General features: G+C 42.5%; 1 protein-coding gene and 1 long non-coding RNA gene across 4 annotated transcripts in view; one reads left to right on the forward strand and one right to left on the reverse strand.

The window, feature by feature from the left end:
- The window catches only part of LOC124874649 (gastrula zinc finger protein XlCGF57.1-like), a 26,173-nt gene extending 10,416 nt beyond the window's left edge, over positions 1-15,757 (forward strand). The window contains exons 1-4 of one of the 3 annotated variants that reach the window (XR_007039863.1): positions 7,773-9,736; positions 10,107-10,180; positions 10,494-10,649; positions 13,934-15,757. The gene's annotated coding sequence lies outside the window, so the exon portion shown is untranslated. Of the gene's footprint in view, positions 1-7,772; positions 9,737-10,106; positions 10,181-10,493; positions 10,650-13,933 lie in introns of those variants that run through there. The other 2 variants (XR_007039862.1, XR_007039861.1) reach the window with 2 other exon arrangements.
- A 2,447-nt stretch (positions 15,758-18,204) lies between these two features.
- LOC124875538 lies at positions 18,205-20,130 on the reverse strand. The gene is made up of 2 exons (XR_007040048.1): positions 19,997-20,130; positions 18,205-19,557 (listed from the first exon to the last, which is right to left on the reverse strand). It is a non-coding gene; the product is annotated as an uncharacterized LOC124875538 (long non-coding RNA).
- Positions 20,131-20,683: the final 553 nt, after the last annotated feature.

A 20,683-nucleotide genomic window follows, 5' to 3' on the forward strand; every position in this document is an offset into this window, starting at 1 on the left:
ACCAGACCTAAACACAACTTTTAGAGAAATATTTCTTATTACTATCTGGTGATATTGCAAGACCAACAGTGTTAAAGAACTGAGTTGGAGATAACATTTATGGAAATAATCAGCTTTGAGTGCAGCTATAAGCAGGGCATAGACCTGCTGGAACTCCGCGAATGTGATTGTGGTTATTTCAAAATTTTACTTTATGAAAATAAGACTTTAGTACTCTGATGCTAGTCTAATATAACTGAAGTGTTGTATTTTTACTTTATTGTTTTGTTTTATTTTTGCTCAAAAAAAACTAAACTCCAGTTTTAAACATGGCTCTCACAACATTTTGATTGGCTACTGTTCAACTTTGGCCCACCCCTAGCTCGTGACAAAATGGGTTCTTTCTTCTGGCGAGGAGCTGGTGTTGGTTTAGCACCGGTTTTCATGGCTAGTGTCAGAGTTTAGTCAATGGTAACAGAACAGGCACTGAGTAGGAACATCGATTAAGCACTGGAAGCAGTTTTGTGGAAAAGTCCCAACAGAGCCATAACCTTACCTTGTAAAGGAGCTGTTGTGGTGCATTACATAACATTAATTTTGATTGCTATTTAACCTACTGACGAGCCATTTGTAATAAATATATACAATTATCTCACAGGCCGGTTATAAATGTGTTGCGGGTAGATGTGGCCTGCAGCACTTGAGCTTGACATGTCTGATGTAGGTCATGGAAGAAATATGAAAATGTACAAGATGTTTCAGTTATTAGTTGTAACTGGACTAAATAAGTAGGATTAAGTTAAATAAATGTATTATTCATACATACAATTTCCTAACTTGTAGGCAAAAACCTTTTACACTTTTAAAGGGAAATGAGATGATTTGCTGCACTGATAACTTTTATAACTATAATAAATTATTTAGCAGCTAATTAAGGGGTAAACAAAACAAAGTGTGTATTGTTGAGACCCTGTTGCTGTGTAAAAATTTTGTTGTCCATTGATCAATATCCTCCACATTTTTGAGGTTACAGGGCATTTCTCTATTTTCTGGATAAGAAGGATTTTCTCAGACTTTGAGGATTCTGCACTACTAATTTTATAATGGAGGATACAAATCAGCGTTCTTTGTCATGAATCACTTCAAATAGTATATCTCCTGTCCGATCAGACATGGAAAAGAGCCTGAAAACGTTTCTTAGTGGTCACTACTGGATTAAACTTGATGCCTATCTGTCCCATCATTAAAAAGTTGATTACAGAACTGTTCCTGTTGAGACTGATGGTTCTGTACAGCATCTCAGTGAGTGTTTAGGTGCTCAGACTGGGATCTAGTTATGCAATAGTTCAGACTTGAATGTATGTGGTGATATTTATTATAATAGTAAATGACAAATCCTACTTAAATCAGTGGGAAGATAGTTCTCATTACATTGCAAACCTTGACAAGAAGGAGGTCCACAAGCTTTTTATAGAATTTCGCCGCTCAAGGTGGCAGCAGGTTGGAGTAGCTCTGTTACTTTTGATTCTGATTTATTATTTTTTGGGAACTCTTCCTCTTGTGGTGGATACAATTGATTTTTTTTTTTGGACAACTGTCCTCTCCGGTGTCAGATGCTGTGCAGCTTGGAGGATTTTTCCTAATACTTTCTATTTTTGAACATTTGTTATGATGCATTGCATCCAAGCCCTACAAAGGACCCAGCCAGAGTACCGGGCATGCAGTATTATGTGTTTTACTGAGACATGGCTGCAGGATCATATCCCCAACTCCAGCGTCTCTCTGCCGGGCTTTTTAACCATACAAGCAGACAGAGATTTAAAGAGGAGCACCAAATGTAAAGAAGGTGGCCTGGCAGTACTTGTGAACAACTGATGGTGTAATCCAGGACATGTAACTGTGAAGTGTCATCTCTGCAGTTCAGATATTGAACTATTGGCAGTAAGTTTTCGTCCATATTATTTACCCAGAGAGTTCACCAGTGTTATTTTGGCAACAGTTTACGTTCCACCTTCCGCTGTTGCTGACACTGCATGTGATGCCATCAACTCAGTTGTTGCTAAGCTACAGACAGAAAACCCCAATGCTTTTGTGGCAATTTCTGGTGATTTTAACCATGCTCCACTCTCTGCTACACTTCCAACGTTTCAACAGTTTGTCAGCTGGATTTGTTTTATGCAAATGTCAAGGACTCATACATCTCTAAAGCAAGACCTCCTCTAGGCAAATCAAATCACAATCTTGTTTTTCTCTGCTTGAAATATAAGCCCCTTGTTCAGAGGCAACCTGTAATAAAGAGGACTGTGAGAAAATGGTCACAGGAAGCTGAAGAAGCTCTGCAAGGTTGCTTTGAGGCTACAGACTGGGACGCACTGTGCCAGCCACATGGAGAGGACATCAATGCCATGACTCAGTGTATAACCGACTATATAAACTTCTGTGTGGATAACATCATCCCCACCAGAACCGTGAGATGCTTCCCCAATAACAAAACTTGGATTACCAGTGACCTGAAGGACCTACTTAACCAGAAAAAAAGAGCCTTCAGAGAGGGAGACAGAGAATTATTGAGGAGTATACAGAAGCAACTTAAAGTCAAGATAAGAGACAGCAAGGAGGTGTACAAAAAGAAGCTAGAGAGCAAGCTCCAGCAAAACGATATCAGAGATGTGTGGACAGGGATGAAGAAGGACCCACAGCTGTCCAGTAACACCTCACATTTACCAAAGAAAACTCACCCATCAGTCCTCAATGACTATAGACCTGTTGCCCTGACATCTCACATCATGAAGGTCCTAGAGAGACACCTGTTGGCCCACCTGAGTAAGCAAACAGTAAACCATCAGGACCCCCTTCAGTTTGCTTATCGCTGTGGAGTTTGAGTTGAAGATGCCATCATACACCTGCTTCAACAAACCCACTGTCATCTGGATAAAGCCAGCAGCACTGTGAGGATCATGTTCTTTGATTTCTCCAGTGCATTTAATACAATCCAACCTGATTTGCTTTGTCAGAAACTCCAGAAGACTCGGGTGGAGGCCTCAATGATCTCCTGGATCAAAGACTACCTGACAACAGACCACAGTTTGTGAGACTGAAGGGTTATGAGTCTAACCAGGTAGTCAGCAGCACAGGAGCACCACAGGGGACTGTACTCTCACCATTCCTTTTCACTCTGTACACCTCAGACTTCCAGTACAAGACAGACTCCTGTCATCTGCAGAAATACTTGGAGATCCTTCCTGCCCACAGCCATCAGCATCTACAACGGCTCTTTGAAGAAGCCTTCATAATGAGCTACAACAACATTTAATTTCCCTTTGGGATTAATAAAGTATATATATTTTTTTATTGAATTGAATTTTCAAAAGAGAGATTAATATGACAGAAATCATTACAAAGCAAAAATAGAGAGAGCTTCATTTTGGTTGCTTAGGGTTAGGTTGGAAAAGAATCAAGTCCATCAAGTTGGTTTGCAGAATAGAATCAATGTGTTGTCTTCCTTATTGGTCTGATGCTGACTTCGCAGATTAGCTGAATATATTTACCCTGCTTTTGATACTGTTGATTTCAGTAATGAGCTTGATGAATTTATTAATGGACATTTTAAATGTTTTGAAATCGCCTTCTTGTATTAAGGAAGAAAAGATCCAATCCCTGGTTCTGGTGGTTAGGAGGAAAGGTGTTGAGGAGATATGTCCTGCAACTAAGTGGCTTTTTTTTTTTTTTACATTTTTCAGCTTTCAGAGAAAGTCCCAAGAATCTTGACAACGCTTGTCAGTTTTGTTTTGGGGCCTCTGGAGGGAAATAAGAATCATGCTTCACTTCTCTTTGTTAACCTTTCACTTGCCTTTATCTGTATACAGCCACACATTCATTCACAATGGCTTTTGACGTATTTTAAGTTGGATTTTAGTTTAGTGTATTGGCTCACTAACTTTCTAACTAATGGGTTTCATACCTTCTGGGATAATCAGACTTTGTCTAAGAGTCATTTTTATTTTAATTAACGTCAAAGTAACCATGACTCACAATTCATTCTTAAATATGCTGATTGCTCTGTTATCGGGAACCTTTTCAAGGATTCTGAATTTGATCATGGTTCTGTGTTTACGGAGTTCTTTGATTGGTGTGACTAGTCTTTCCTTCAAATCAATATCGACAAGGCCAAAGGAAGATGATCCCTATATTCCTTGTCCCAGTAATGAGACTCCAGCTGATGTGGTGGAACTGTACACACTTACACACTTCGGTACTATTCTGGATAATAAAGTACTCGTACTCGTCGTCTTCCGCTTTATCCGGGACCGGATCGCGGGGGCAGCAGACTCAACAGAGACGCCCAGACGTCCCTCTCTCCAGACACCTCCTCCAGTTCCTCCAGGGGGAGCCCAAGGCGTTCCCAGGCCAGCCGAGAGACATAGTCCCTCCAGCGTGTCCTGAGCCGTCCCCTGGGCCTCCTCCCGGTGGGACGTGCCTGGAACACCTCCCAAGGAAGGCGTCCAGGAGGCATCCGGTATAGATGCCCGAGCCACCTCAACTGGCTCCTCTCGATGTGGAGGAGCAGCGGCTCTACTCCGAGCCCCTCCCGGATGGCCGAGCTCCTCACCCTATCTCTAAGGGAGTGCCCGGCCACCCTACGGAGGAAGCTCATTTTAGCCGCTTGTATCCGGGATCTCGTTCTTTCGGTCATGACCCAAAGTTCATGGCCATAAGTGAGGGTAGGAACGTAGACCGACCAGTAAATTGAGAGCTTTGCTTTTCGGCTCAGCTCTCTCTTCACCACAATGGACCGGCACAGCGCCCCCATTACTGTGGCAGCCGCACCAATCCATCTGTCGATCTCCCGCTCCATTCTTCCCTCACTCGTGAACAAGAACCCGAGATACTTAAACTCCTCCACTTGAGGCAGGAACTCCCCTCCAACCTGAAGAGGACAAGCCACCCTTTTCCGGTCGAGTACCATGGCCTCGGACTTGGAGGAGCTGATCCTCATCCCAGCCGCTTCACACTCGGCTGCGAACCGCCACAGCGCATGCTGTAGGTCTTGGCTACAGGGGGCCAGCAGGACCATGTCATCTGCAAAAAGAAGAGATGAAATCCACTGGTCCCCAAACCCGACCCCCTCCGGCCCTTGGCTGCGTCTAGAAATCCTGTCCATAAAAGTTATGAACAGGACCGGTGACAAAGGGCAGCCCTGCCGGAGTCCAACATGCACTGGGAACAGGTCCGACTTAGGGCCAGCAATGCGGACCAAACTCCAGCTCCGCTCGTACAAGGACCGAATGGCCCCTAGTAAAGGGCCCCCAATTCCATACTCCTGGAGCACCACCCATAGGGCATCACGAGGGACACAGTCGAATGCCTTCTCCAGGTCCACAAAACACATGTGAACTGGTTGGGCAAACTCCCATGAACCCTCGAGCACCCTGTAGAGGGTGTAGAGCTGGTCCAGTGTTCCACGGCCGGGACGAAAACCACACTGCTCCTCCTGAAGCCGAGGTTCGACTATCGGTCGGACTCTCCTCTCCAATACCCTGGCGTAGGCCTTACCAGGGAGGCTGAGGAGTGTGATCCCCTTGTAGTTGGAACACACCCTCCGGTCCCCCTTCATAAGAAGGGTCTTCTTATGAAGGGGGACCACCACCCCAGTCTGCCAGTCCAGAGGCACTGTCCCCGACCGCCACGCAATGTTGAAGAGACGTGTCAACCATGACAGCCCTACAACATCCAGAGACTTGAGGTACTCATGGCAGATCTCATCCACCCCCGAAGCCTTGCCACCGCGGAGCTTTTTAACCACCTCGGTGACTTCAGCCTGGGTGATGAAAGAGTCCGACCCCGAGTCCCCAGCCTCTGTTTCCACCACGGAATGCGTGATGGCAGGATTGAGGAGATCCTCGAAGTACTCCTTCCACCGCCCGATAATGTCCTCAGTCGAGGTCAGCAGTCTCTCCCGCCCCCACTATAAACAGTGTTGGCGAAGCACTGCTTCCCCCTCCTGAGGCGACGGACGGTTTGCCAGAATCGCTTCGAGGCCAACCGGTAGTCCTTCTCCATGGCCTCACCGAACTCCTCCCAGGCCCGTGTTTTTGCCTCTGCCACAGCCCGGGCCGCAGCACGCTTGGCCTCACGGTACCCGTCAGACGCCTCAGGAGTCCCACAAGCCAACTACAGCCGATAGGACTCCTTCTTCAGCTTAACAGCATCCCTTACTGCCGGTGTCCACCACCGGGTTCTGGGATTGCCGCCGCGACAGGCACCGCAGACCTTACGGCCACAGCTACAGGCAGCAGCATCGACAATAGATGCGGAGAACATGGTCCACTCGAACTCTATGTCTCCAACATCCCCCGGGATCTGGTCGAAGCTCTCCCGGAGGTGGGAGTTGAATACATCCCTGGCCGAGGGCTCCGCCAGACGTTCCCAGCAGACCCTCACTATGCGCTTGGGCCTGCCAAGTCTGACTGGCTTTTTCCTCCTCCAGCGGATCCAACTCACCACCAGGTGATGATCAGTGGACAGCTCAGCCCCTCTCTTCACCCGAGTGTCCTAAACATGCGGCCGAAGATCTGATGATACGACAACAAAGTCGATCATCGACCACCTGCCTAGGGTGTCCTGGTGCCAAGTCCACTGATGGACACCCTTATGTTTGAACATGGTGTTCGTTATGGACAATCCGTGACCAGCACAGAAGTCCAATAACAAAACACCACTCGGATTGAGATTGAGGAGGCCATTCCTCCCGATCACGCCTCTCCAGGTGTCACTGTCGTTCCCCACGTGGGCGTTGAAGTCCCCCAGCAGAATAATGGAGTCCCCGGGAGGGGCACTATCCAGCACCCTCGACAGGGACGCCAAGAAGGCCGGGTACTGTGCACTGCCACTCGGCCCGTAGGCTGAAATGATAGTCAGAGACCTCTCCCCAACCCGAAGGTGCAGGGATACGACCCTCTCATCCACTGGGGTAAACCCCAACACGAGACGGCTGAGCTGGGGGTCAACAAGCAAACCCACACCAGCCCGCCGCCTCTCCCCGTGGGCCACTCCAGAGTAGAACAGAGTCCAACCCCTCTCAAGGAGATGGGTTCCAGAGCCCACGCTGTGCGTGGAGGCAAGCCCGACTATTTCAGGTCGATATCTCTCGACCTCCCGCACGAGCTCAGGCTCCTTCCCCCCCAGCGAGGTGACATTCCACATCCCTAGAGCCAGCCTAAGCATCCGGGGATCGGGCCTCTGAGGTCTCCACCTTCGTCCGCCACCCAATCCTCTTTGCACCGGTCCCTCACGGTTCCCCCTGCAGGTGGTGGGCCCACTGGGGGATGGCCTCGCGTCTCTCGTTCGGGCTTGGCCCGGCCGGGTCCCGCGAGGAGCAACCCGGCCACCAGGCGCTCTCAGACGAATCCCGACCCCAGGCCTGGCTCCAGGGTGGGACCCCGGCTCCGCCATACCGGGCGACGTCACGTGCCTCAATATTTTTTTCTTCATGAGGGATTCTTGAACCACTCTTTGTCTGACCCATCACCTAGAGCCTGTTTGCCATGGGAGACCCTACCAGGGGCATTTAGGCCCCAGACAACATAGCCTCTAGGATCATTTGAGCACTCAAACCCCTCCACCACGTTAAGGTGGTGGTTCAAGGAGGGGATAATAAAATATATTTTAATAAAAAAAATACTGGCTGCTTATCTAAGACTTAAATCAGTGTCTTTTTTAAAAGAAAATTTAAGGATTATTAGTATTGACAGAACTGTGTTTTTATTCTGCTTTTACTGAATCTTATATTCTTCTTTATGACTTCTAAACAGCAAGTGATATTGGACTTTGACTGAACATTTTTAAGTATGTCTTGTCGGTTGTGTTCTCTGTTTTCGCACCTCCTGTGTTGATGTACCTGATGTGACTACTGTCTGTAAACTGCCCCTCAAGGACATTAGGTATGACTTGCTTTAAGGGACATTTTCCACCAGTCATCAGGGGGCCTAAACTGAGTTCACCTAAGACAGACATGAAGAATCAAACAAGGGTAGAATATCATAAATACCAGGAGATCTGGATTAAGGTCTAACTCCCATCACTAAACTGAAGGTAAAAAAAGGAAATCTTATATTATTATTATACATTGAGAACCTCTGAGATAAATTTGCAAAACTACAAAACAGGTCCTTATTCCACCAGAGAGCAAAACGGGAGAGAAAATGGATGAAAGAGGAAATAAATTAATTCTGTAGTAAAAGCAGCAGCTGAGGTGTATTTGAAATATATAAACTGAAACTAGTTCGAAAGCGAAGACTGGATCCTCTGGTTAATGCAAGTACAATACATAGAAGTAAGCCAGGTTTTCAGACAGGATTAATTTTTGCCATTTTCATTTTCAAAATCTAAGGAAACAAACTGACAATGACATAGGATTTCATTAAGATCTCAACAAGAAGTTACTTTCTGGTTGAATATCATGTTCAGTTTTTTTTTTCTTTTCATGTTTGCAATACTTCAGATTCAGCTTAGAAAAAAGAAAAGCATGTAAAACACTGTGAGCGTATATACATTAATATTACTTGTTAGGAATAACCTTGTTTACTGTTACTTATTGATGAGCTTTTACACACACACCATAATGATAAAGTATAAATCCTAACGTTTTCACTTTTGTCAGGATGGGATAAGACTCCTCACAGACGCACATTATAAGGACAAATGACCTAGAGTTTGACATAAAGTTTAGTATATTGGGTTTGATTGTGGGACAGTTTGTAACGGGGTTGATTAAATTGCTGCAGCCACACTTAGAATCAGAGTTGGACACCTGCTATTACACACTCTATCAGACACCACAATGGTGACACATTGTCTACTGGTAAACACTGAGGGAGTGTATGTCCCTTGCATGGGAGTGCTAGTAATAGAAACCGTGTGTGGCCTTCTTTCGAGGCTGCTTCGTCACTTTGATCACCAAGAGGGTTAAGGACGGGAGCCATCAGCGCTGATCTTTGGAAGTATTCCTCTGCCTTATTTAGAATAAAACTGTTGAGGGTATAGAATAGTTTGAGAGTCACTACTTTAAGAGACATGGTTGAAAACAGTGGTGACATTTCTGGGGAAAAAGAATTTGGTGGAGCTCCGAGGCGTCTAACCGCCGACGGTTCAGTAGCTCGGACAACTACAAAGACTATTAGATCAATGGTCATGTTTTTGAGCTCCTGGATGTCTATAAACAGCTTTCCTGACTTAAAATATTTTACTCAGCCCCACATTAAATGTGAGCTTTGTTAATGACAGTTCTAGAGACCTGATGATAATATGCTACAGTGAATGATGAAATAAACCAACAATGCCTTTTTAATAATGATTAACTTTCAAGCTTCTGTGAGGAAATAAACAATGTTTTTACACCATGTAAACAATACAACCCTAATTTTAAAGAATTTATTGTCACATACAAGCCATAAACTGCTATAAATCCAGTGAGAAACAGCAGCTCCTTCATTCAGTTAAATGTTATCATAGCTGCAGTTTCCCCTCCCAATATGGCGGCCGTATTGACGTGTCACTGCGGCGCTCTGTGCGTGACATGGAGGAGTCCGGGAGAGATTTCCGTCTCCACAGGCTATTTACCGCTGCTGTGTATGCACCTAGGGTTGGATTAAACTTTAGGGGACAGATTATTATAAATTGAGGATGATATTAGCCGAATAATCCCAGAAGGACCACCGATCGGATCATCGTTGGAGGATCAAACAGAAAGAAAACAAAGGTGAACATGGTGGGGCCGCCTTTAGCAGCTGATGATGGTTGGATTGGTCCCCAGATACACAGACGGACCATTTTACCCGCCGATTAGAAGATGGACATGAGCAGATAGAGACATGTTTCTCCCGTGTCTGTCTGATTGTTAGCAGGATTGTTAGTCCACATTTCTGCTCCAAAAACTGCATTTATTTTTGGTTTCCAACGTCACAGAGCTGAGAGATGTTCTACCGAACAGCTTTAACACATCCAGGATATCTTCATTTGATCTGCTTTCACCAACTCTAAACATAAAGATTTCGGTTCTGTGTTGACACCACGCCGCTCATTAACGTTGTTAACCTGATTTACTTATTCTGTGTGTTCATATGAGATAGGTTCAGTTCAGAGATGAAAACCTTAATCTTAAAATCCGACGAAGAACCAGCTGCAATCAGGCTCTTTAACTGTGGTAAGCCGAATTGTTTTGCAGTAGCAAACTGTTCATTTCTCTGTCCACTTGAAGCAGTAGGAGCAGGTTAACTTAGTCTCTTCTGCATTTTGCCTGCATTTTTCATGGTTAAAAAGGTTAAAATCTGCAGCAGCAGCACTAATCCGTGACAAATGCCACCATCTGAACAGTGGATCAGATGCGTTTTTATATCCTGATGTACATAAACCAAAACAGCGTTTTGTACAGTATGGTTTCAAATGTAGGAGATTGTTTGAATGCTTACCTCATGTTGGACAATGACTTCACTAATAATTCACTTAATACTGCTTAGGTTTTGTGTGATTACAGTTATAAACCTCTTCACTAATAAGGAGGAAAATCACAAATGGAGGGAAGTTGTCTGAATGCTGAACATTCATTCAGACTGTCCTCGTACCTGCAGCCTCTACATAAGAACTGGAGCAGACGGAAGCCAGCGAAGATCCCAGTAAGCACAATATTCCTTACATGTGGCATGTGTATGCAGTATCCATCATGTGCACTGGATTAATAATGGGAACATTGCTATTAAAAAAAATGCAAGACACGGACTGTTGGATTGCACACAATAACCTGGCCAAAATCAGTTTAAACATATAAACTGTCACAACGGTTTCAGAAGGTGATGAATAAGGTAACATATGCATACTTAATCCTACAGAGTCGTTTCATGTTTGTTATATTATATCACATTGCCTTTTACTGGTCAGCAGACGGGCAGCATTGTTTTGGACCAACTGCAGACGATGAAAAAGAGACTTGTCCATCCCAGTATGGAGAGAGTTGCAATAGTCCAGTCTATAAGTCACAACAAAGTGAATCACTCTTTTAAGGACACTATGAGGTAGACAGGGTTTGGTCCAGACGTGGCACTAAAATATCCTTTTGTTCAAGGTTTCCTTTGTAAAAGGTTATCTTGGTTTAAGGAAATAATCTTATCTACTGCCCCTTTAAAGATGCTTTGGAATAGATTATTGGTTAACTCAGCTCTGTGTGTAGTTTTGAGGGCCTGACAAGCTGTGAGGTAAATTACTTCTATCTTCTCCAGACTTATGGAAGATCCACAACATGTTTCGTCAAATGCTGATGGCTCCTTACAAAGGAGAGACAGCTCAGTTGGCTCTATAGAGCTTTTGGACTCAGTGTATTAGTTATTGCACCTTAACGGCATATATGATCATCTTAAAAACACAAATGGACAAAAATAGGAGACCGATTGTACAATACACTAAACACCAGAATCAGAATTGGCTCTCCTGGATTAGTTTAGGCCTCCCATCAAATGTGGGGCCTATTTCCTCTCCGCCACACAACTTGCTGGTGGCTGGTGTCTCTGTCCGCTGGTTTACTTGGGGTTCTCAGTGTCCAAGGTTGGGTGCTTTGGTGTGTGCCAGCTCACTTCCAGTAGCTGCTTGCCAGGGCCTGGACCCCTGGGCTCTGTCGGGCCTCATTATTGCATATTTTTATGGAGAAACCTTGTATACACAAGCGCGCTCACACTCAGACCCACAGGTGTTTAGATTCAGGTGTTATCTAAATATGTTATTTCTGGCAACTTTTTTACCATTGAACCTCAAACCCTCCGTGTTAAAAAAGATTTAACTTTTTTTTTTTTCAAATGTTATGTAGTATTAGCCATCTAGGAGGAAATGGATGTGGTGTAGCCTCTTTGATAAAAAAAAATCATCACATTAAGATGGGAATACATAAAGCACTTCTATATGTTGGGGTTACAGACCAAAAAGCATTGGGTTAAGTAATAGGAAAGGAGGGGATCTTTGTATCAGCAGTGGTGTCTTTTGTATTGTTTACTTGTGTGTTAGTTTTTCATAACCTCTAGTGGCCAGACCGCAGCTGGACAGACAACACAGAATGTACCTTAGGGTTTCCTACCTTCTCTCCTGTTCTCCTCGCTTGCTTGGGATTTGAAACCCTTAAAAACCTATCAGCATTTATTCACATTGTTTTGATCAAAATCATTTTCTTATACTAGTTGGCCAGCAGTACTTTTGTTGAATATGAAATGGTACAGTGCCTTGCGAAAGTATTCAGCCCCCTTGAACTTTTCAACCTCTTGCCACATTTCAGGCTTCAAACATAAAGATATAAAATTCAAATTTTTTGTGAAGAATCAACAACAAGAAGTTGGACACAATCGTGAAGTGGAAGGAAATTTATTGGATGTGTCAAACTTGTTTAACAAATTAAAAACTGAAAAGTGGAACGTGCAATATTATTTGGCCGCTTTACTTTCAGTGCAGCAAACTCATTCCAGAAGTTCAATGAGGATCTCTGAATGATCCAATGTTGTCCCAAATGACTGATGATGATAAATAGAATCCACCTGTGTGTAATCAAGTCTCTGTATAAATGCACCTGCTCTGTGATAGTCTCAGGGTTCTGTTCAAAGCGCAGAGAGCATCATGAAGACCAAGGAACACACCAGGCAGGTCCGAGATACTGTTGTGGAGAAGTTTAAAGCCGGATTTGGATACAAAAAGATTTCCCAACCTTTAAACATCCCAAGGAGCACTGTGCAAGCAATCATATTGAAATGGAAGGAGTATCAGACCACTGCAAATCTACCAAGACCCGGCCGTCCCTCTAAACTTTAATCTTGAACAAGGAGAAGACTGATCAGAGATGCAGCCAAGAGGCCCATGATCACTCTGGATGAACTGCAGAGATCTACAGCTGAGGTGGGAGAGTCTGTCCATAGGACAACAATCAGTCATACACTGCACAAATCTGGCCTTTATGGAAGAGTGGCAAGAAGAAAGCCATTTCTCAAAGATATCCATACAAAGTCTCGTTTAAAGTTTGCCACAAGCCACCTGGGAGACACACCAAACATGTGGAAGAAGGTGCTCTGGTCAGATGAAACCAAAATCGAACTGTTTGGCCACAATGCAAAACAATATGTTTGGTGTAAAAGCAACACAGCTCATCACCCTGAACACACCATCCCCACTGTCAAACATGGTGGTGGCATCATCGTGGTTTGGGCCTGCTTTTCATCAGCAGGGACAGGGATGATGGTCAATATTGATGGGAAGATGGATGGGGCCAAATACAGGACCATTCTGGAAGAAAACCTGTTGGAGTCTGCAAGAGACCTGAGACTGGGACGGAGATTTATCTTCCAACAAGACAATGATCGAAAACATAAAGCCAAATCTACAATGGAATGGTTCACAGATAAACGTATCCAGGTGTTGGAATGGCCAAGTCAAAGTCCAGACCTGAACCCAATCGAGAATCTCTAGAAAGAGCTGAAGACTGCTGTTCACGAACGCTCTCCATCCAACCTCACTGAGCTGGAGCTGTTTTGAAAGGAAGAATGGGCAAGAATTTCAGTCTCTCGATGTGCAAAACTAATAGAGACATACCCCAAGCGACTTGCAGCTGTAATTGCAGCAAAGGGTGGCGCTACAAAGTATTAACGCAAGGGGGCCGGATAATATTGCACGCCCCACTTTTCAGTTTTTCATTTGTTAAAAAAGTTTGACACATCCAATAAATTTCATTCCACTTCATGATTGTGTCCCACTTGTTGATTATTCACAAAAAATTAGAATTTTATATCTTTATGTTTGAAGCCTGAAATGTGGCAAAAGTTTGAAAAGTTCAAGGGGGCCGAATACTTTCGCAAGGCACTGTAAAAACAAAGAGTGAAAGATCAGGTTCAAAATTTCATACATTCACTTTTGTTCCTGATTTTACGTATTTCAGGGCTGCCTGGTAAAGAAGAGGTTCCCCTGAGTTTCAATGAGCCGGATACAGAAACTATGGAGATTAAGGATGAAGCGAAGGAAGTCAGAATCTCCTTTACTGAAGAAACTATAAAAACTGAAGATGATGAAAAATACCACTCCTCACGGCTTAATCGAATTAAAACTGAAGACGACAGAGAGACGAATCCTCCAACCACCACCTCAGCTGAACATGTGAAGACAGAGACTGATGGAGAGGACTGTGAGGGGCCAGAGCCAACCAGAAGCTCTGATACTTTACTGCTAAATGATAATAACCATGTGTCAGAAACTAATGCTGAGGATGATCATTGTCAGAAATCTGCTGATTTTAGATCTGAAGCAGATGACAGTGGCTATAGTAAAACTGGTGTATCTAGGTCAAGTGTGAATCTTGATGTATGTTGTAGCACTACCAAAACCTCCTTTGGTTGCGTTAAGTGTGGTAAACAGTTTCACCACAAAAAATCCCTTACAAGGCACTTGCATGTCCATGCTAGAGAAAATCCATTTCCTTGTCAAACATGTGGGGAAGCATTTAGTCAAAATATAGTCCTCAAGAGACATTTAACAATTCACAAAGAAGAAAAGGTGTTTCGCTGTGAGCATTGTGGCAAAACATTTCCCCATAGATGGTATCTTAGGAAACATGTCAAAATTCACACTGGAAAAAAGGAATTTAGCTGTGCTGAGTGTGGAAAAATATTTAACTTTAAAGCTCATCTGAAGTCCCACATGGTGGTCCACACAGATGAGAAACCTTTTAGCTGTGATGTTTGTGGTAAACATTTTCGCAGAAATTAAGAAGTTAAGTCTCATATGAGAGTGCACACTGATGAGAAGCCGTGCAGCTGTAGCATCTGTGGGCAAAGTTTTAACTGTAGGTTTCATCTTAAAACACATATGGAAGTCCACTCTGGAGAGAAAGCTTTTGGCTGTGATGTTTGTAGGAAACTATTTGGTTATATGACACGTCTTAAGAGACACATGCAAACACACACCAGAGAGAAACCATTTAACTGTGAGGGTTGTGGAAAAAGCTTTAGTTCTAAACCGCTTCTGAAGAAACACATGATTATCCATTCAGGGGAGAGACCTTTTACCTGTGAGGTCTGTGGTAAAACATTTCGTGCTAAACGACACCATGAATATCAAATGAGGATACACACAGGAGACAAGCTTCTTGACTGTTTTCTTTGTGGAAAAAGATTTAACCGTAGTGCAAATCCAAAGGCTCACATGTGTATCCACAGTGGGAAAAGCCATTTATTTGTGAGGACTGTGGAAAAGGTTTTAGTGCACAAGAAAGTCTTGCACTCCACATGCTAGTTCACAAAGTAGAGAAACCTTTTAGCTGTGATCTTTGTGGTAAATCATTTCGTAGAAAAGCAGACCTTAAAATACACATGAGAATACACACAGGGGAGAGACCTTTTGAGTGTGAAATATGTGGGAAAAGATTTCGCCAACGCTCGTATGTTAAAATACATGTGAAACTCCATAATGGAGGGGAGTCATTTGTCTGCCATATTTGTAGTAAAGCCTTCCTTCAGAAAGGATCTCTTTTAAAACACACAAGAGTTCACACAGGAGAGAAACCATTCAGCTGTAATGTCTGTAGCAATGTTTTTAGTGAAAAACATGCACTCACGAATCATTTTAAGATAACACACATCAAACCAATCTGATTCAGAAAAACAACTGTCCAGGCTTTATTCACATTCCTTGCAAACTGGCTGTATACGTATAACTTTATGGGGATTATAGTTTTTTTCCCCCCATTAAAAAGAGCTTCATTACTAAACTGTTGCTTGTCCTTGCTTAATACCAGGTCACTTTTTTCCAATGCCGCAAGCTCTGACTTCAACATTAAAAACATAAACAATTCCATCCCAACACAAAGTCTTAAGTGGTCCAGAATAAAGAACAGCTTTTCTCAGGTGCTGAAAGTGCATTCATAGAAACCAATAACCAAAACAATGTCTGTACCATATTTAAATGTTCTATTTAGTGTAGCTTTATTATGCATAGTTTGATTTATAAAAATATGAACTCATGTTTTGTATCATTCTATTGTCTTTTACTTGTGACATAATTTAGGTAGATCAAAGATACACACTCAGCAGCTGTTGTTCACTCACGTCATACAGGTCCTTCTCAAAATATTAGCATATTGTGATAAAGTTCATTATTTTCCATAATGTCATGATGAAAATTTTACATTCATATATTTTAGATTCATTGCACACTAACTGAAATATTTCAGGTCTTTTATTGTCTAAATACGGATGATTTTGGCATACAGCTCATGAAAACCCAAAATTCCTATCTCACAAAATTAGCATATCATTAAAAGGGTCTCTAAACGAGCTATGAACCTAATCATCTGAATCAACGAGTTAACTCTAAACACCTGCAAACGATTCCTGAGGCCTTTAAAACTCCCAGCCTGGTTCATCACTCAAAACCCCAATCATGGGTAAGACTGCCGACCTGACTGCTGTCCAGAAGGCCACTATTGACACCCTCAAGCAAGAGAGGAAGACTGGGAAGAAGGAAATGCCAAAATGCCAGAAGTCCAGTGTCAAGTACCCACAGTCAGTGATGGTCTGGGGTGCCGTGTCAGCTACTGGTGTTGGTCCACTGTGTTTTATCAAGGGCAGGGTCAATGCAGCTAGCTATCAGGAGATTTTGGAGCACTTCATGCTTCCATCTGCTGAAAAGCTTTATGGAGATGAAGATTTCATTTTTCAGCACGACCTGGCACCTGCTCACAGTGCCAAAACCACTGGTAAATGGTTTATTGACCATGGTATCACTGTGCTCAATTGGCCTGCCAACTCTCCTGACCTGAACCCCATAGAGAATCTGTGGGATATTGTGAAGAGAACGTTGAGAGACTCAAGACCCAACACTCTGGATGAGCTAAAGGCCGCTATCGAAGCATCCTGGGCCTCCATAAGACCTCAGCAGTGCCACAGGCTGATTGCCTCCATGCCACGCCGCATTGAAGCAGTCATTTCTGCAAAAGGATTCCTGACCAAGTATTGAGTGCATAACTGTACATGATTATTTGAAGGTTGATGTTTTTTGTATTAAAAACACTTTTCTTTTATTGGTCGGATGAAATATGCTAATTTTGTGAGATAGGAATTTTGGGTTTTCATGAGCTGTATGCCAAAATCATCCGTATTAAGACAATAAAAGACCTGAAATATTTCAGTTAGTGTGCAATGAATCTAAAATATATGAATGTTAAATTTTCATCATTACATTATGGAAAATAATGAACTTTTTCACAATATGCTAATATTTTGAGAAGGACCTGTAAACCTATGTTCCATACTCATTTCTTAAACACGGGCCTAGCTAAGTTCGCAACATGGTAAGTACAGCTGAAAGCACATCCTTGCCAAGGACACAGTATGGCAACTGGAACAAAGTATACTTTCTGGTTTCACCGTTTAGGTAAGATCTTTCCCAAGGATTCATTGAATGGTCCTGTTTTACCCAGGAATGGAATTATATCCACATTTATAATGGACTGTAAAATAAAATGTAAATGTTCATTTGTTTTACTTATATTGCGAGACCAATACACAAAGCAATGCATCGCAACATAAAACAAATATTTAAAATGGATTGAAGAAAGTTCCTTCCCACATGGATCCAGCCACATATTCGGTCATGTACATAATATCCATGAGCCAAAGTTACAGTTCAGTCCCTGAGCTTCCAATGGTTTCATCTATTCCTGCAGAAAAACTTCAATCCTTCCATCAACAACACATCTGAGTTTTGTTGAGACAAAAACTTCCAAGATTGATATTTGCACATTCAGCCCTCTAGAAAGTTTGAATGACATTCCGACAGACAAAGGAGCCTTGCTCCCATGGACGTCACAACCCTGGGGGATGTGGATGTTTTAACACACACACTTTTCCTTGTGAGATGATTGCATAGCCTCACTTTTACCACAGCGCATCCAGTCTCTTTCCTCCGCTTGTGCTCGTTGTATTTCTCCTCCATTCTCCGGTTCCTCTTCTCCTCTTCCATCTCCTCTTGAAACCTGACACCGGCTGCTGATTGGCTTTCCACCTTAAGTCCCGCCTGTCTTGTGTTTGTCTTACATTTGGTTCATGCTGAAGATACACCGGTATGTATCGACACAGACCTCGCTTTTTGCTAACATGATGTTTCTCTGGATGTGCTAGCATACGTTGCCAGAAAAAAGCAGTCATGTCAGTCAGATTCATGACACTGTCAAGCTTTTAATTGTTTTTTGTCACTCAGTATAATTCAGATGCCGAAAAGAAAAAGGTGAGAGAAGATTGGCAACTTTTTCAAGAGAAATTCTATAAGTGATATTACTGTAAAAAGCTAAAAGCCTATTTAAATGAAAATTTAACAAATACATTTTGAATTATTATTTTTTTGTTTAAACTAAGCCATAAAGTATTCAGATCATTTTGAGCCCAATCTTCACCACTGCACCCTTCTGGTTTAGAATAGGCAGTTGCAGCAGGCATCAGTTTCAGAGAAGGTGAAGGTTCAGAGGTCAGCAATTAAATAAATGTAGGTTTAAACTACACTATGTTTTAGTTACAGTTTGTGCAAAAAGTCAGTTGAAGCAGACTGTGTGTGTATGTGTGTATGTGAGGTGCTTATTTTCATTGTACATGTAACGTTTATAAGCATTTTTTATGAAACTGTAACAAATCTCTTGGAAAAGTTTATATAAAACATAAAACACACCCATTTAGAATCTTAATTTACAGCCGATGCCACCCACAGACAGAAAACATCCCCGCACTTTTGAAAAGCCTGCTACACCACTGCTTGTTCCAATTTGAGTCTTACATTCAGGACAGTTTGGGGAAACTCATGTTTTATACTTACTATAAATATATTGAGAAATATGAACATTATACAGTATATTATATTATACCCATTTAAATCTATTACATATTGAAATTATAGGGGGCAGGAGCAACATTCATTCCCAAACATCACTCAATATTGCACATTTAACTAAAGTATACCAGGATTTTCTTAACCATGCAAGTTCATCCAAGCTCATACTATGTATCTCAGATTAAAACTTTGACAGTTGATTGCAATGATTCTTTCTAATAGTCATAGCTAAAGGCTCAATGGTCAGAGCAGAGGAGAGGAGATGATGGACTTCCCTGTGCTGTGTCTCTGTTTAATTTAAAGGGAGCTGACAGGAAACCTTTTGTTACAACTGAAGCAGTAGGAGCTCTGCATAGAGATTTGTTCCAAGCCCAGTCATTTGGTCCAAAACCGATTCTTCTCACTACTCCAAACATATATTCCCATTCGATTGCTTTCGTCATCCTTAGAAACAATGGCCCTTGGAGTCGGATTAAAGTTCTGATAGTGAATAATATTAAAAAGTTCTGCCTTTAATAAAGGCATTGTAGAGGAGAGAATTCTTTGGCGCTAATTTGTGTGTTGGTATGCATGAAACAAGATACGGTGCCAGTCAGGACACAGAAATAATGAGTGAGAGATGGTTTATCTTCTTGCAACAGACTCCACTGGCTGTGCACTTTATTGTGAGAACTCAGCGTTGGTATAGTTCTGTAAAAATAATAATAAACAACATATTTAAGCATTTAGTCTTTACATAATTACTTAAACAAAAATACAAACTGGGCTCTACACCATAATAACCACTTAAAAGTCACTATCTATAAGTTCAGCAGCTTAGGTGATTCAACAGCACCATCTACTGGTTAACTCCTGCATATTATACAGGTGAGTGCCCAAACTACACACCGTTCTACCCTGCTTCTTCCTCCCCTCATAGAGCAAGCAATTGTACCGTCCTGCAGCGGCACCGCAGCTGCCAGCCACGGCACATGCAAGCCACATTAACAATATGGAATCGGTTTACTAATAAACTAGCATAAACATATAAACAGATAAACGCTGCTTATTGAGGAGGAAAAAGGAATACACAGATAACCAATCACATCAAGTTTAACACTACATGCATGTCCAGACAGACAATACTTACTTTTGTCATCCACTAAACACAGAGCATCACAATAAGGCACATCTCGAACAAAGTCAGACTTAATCTCTGCCAGACTAGCAAAGTCACCCAAATGGACGAAATATGAGGACAGAAAAATCAGCTCTGCCGATCGCTCCAGAACACAAAAGACCTGAGGAAGAAAAACAAGTACGTCACCGCCCCCCTAGTGGCAGAAACAAAACTCTTACAGTTGTCATTCCATACAGGCATAATAATTTTACTGAGGTCTGAAACCTCAATAAAATGATCAACAACTGTTTGACCTTTGAGGCTAATACGGATGCAGTCTGTGCAAAGGCTAACCACCCTATGTACTTTTTTTGTAAATTCAGAAGTTTCAAACTTGACATCTTTTTTTAAGAAAATGTTGTTTTCCTGTTTTATTGAGATTTTAACATTTTCTTGTGTTTGTTGGTTTGAGTGACTTCCTGTGAAAAATAAGCACAGACTAAACAGTACTATTAAGATGTGCAGCAAAACTATAGTGATTAATCTCCTTGAGTTCCCTCAGCTCTACAGGACAAGAATCACAAGGGAGACTAAAGCTATACTTGCTGACCCAAGCCACCCTCCTTACTGTAATTAGAGGTTGCTGCCATCAGCTCGCAGATACGTGGTGATAAAGTGCAACAAAAAAGCTATAAATGTTCATTTGTCCCTGTTGTC

This window comes from Girardinichthys multiradiatus, chromosome 10, assembly GCF_021462225.1.
Source record: "Girardinichthys multiradiatus isolate DD_20200921_A chromosome 10, DD_fGirMul_XY1, whole genome shotgun sequence".
NCBI classification, from domain to species: domain Eukaryota; kingdom Metazoa; phylum Chordata; class Actinopteri; order Cyprinodontiformes; family Goodeidae; genus Girardinichthys; species Girardinichthys multiradiatus.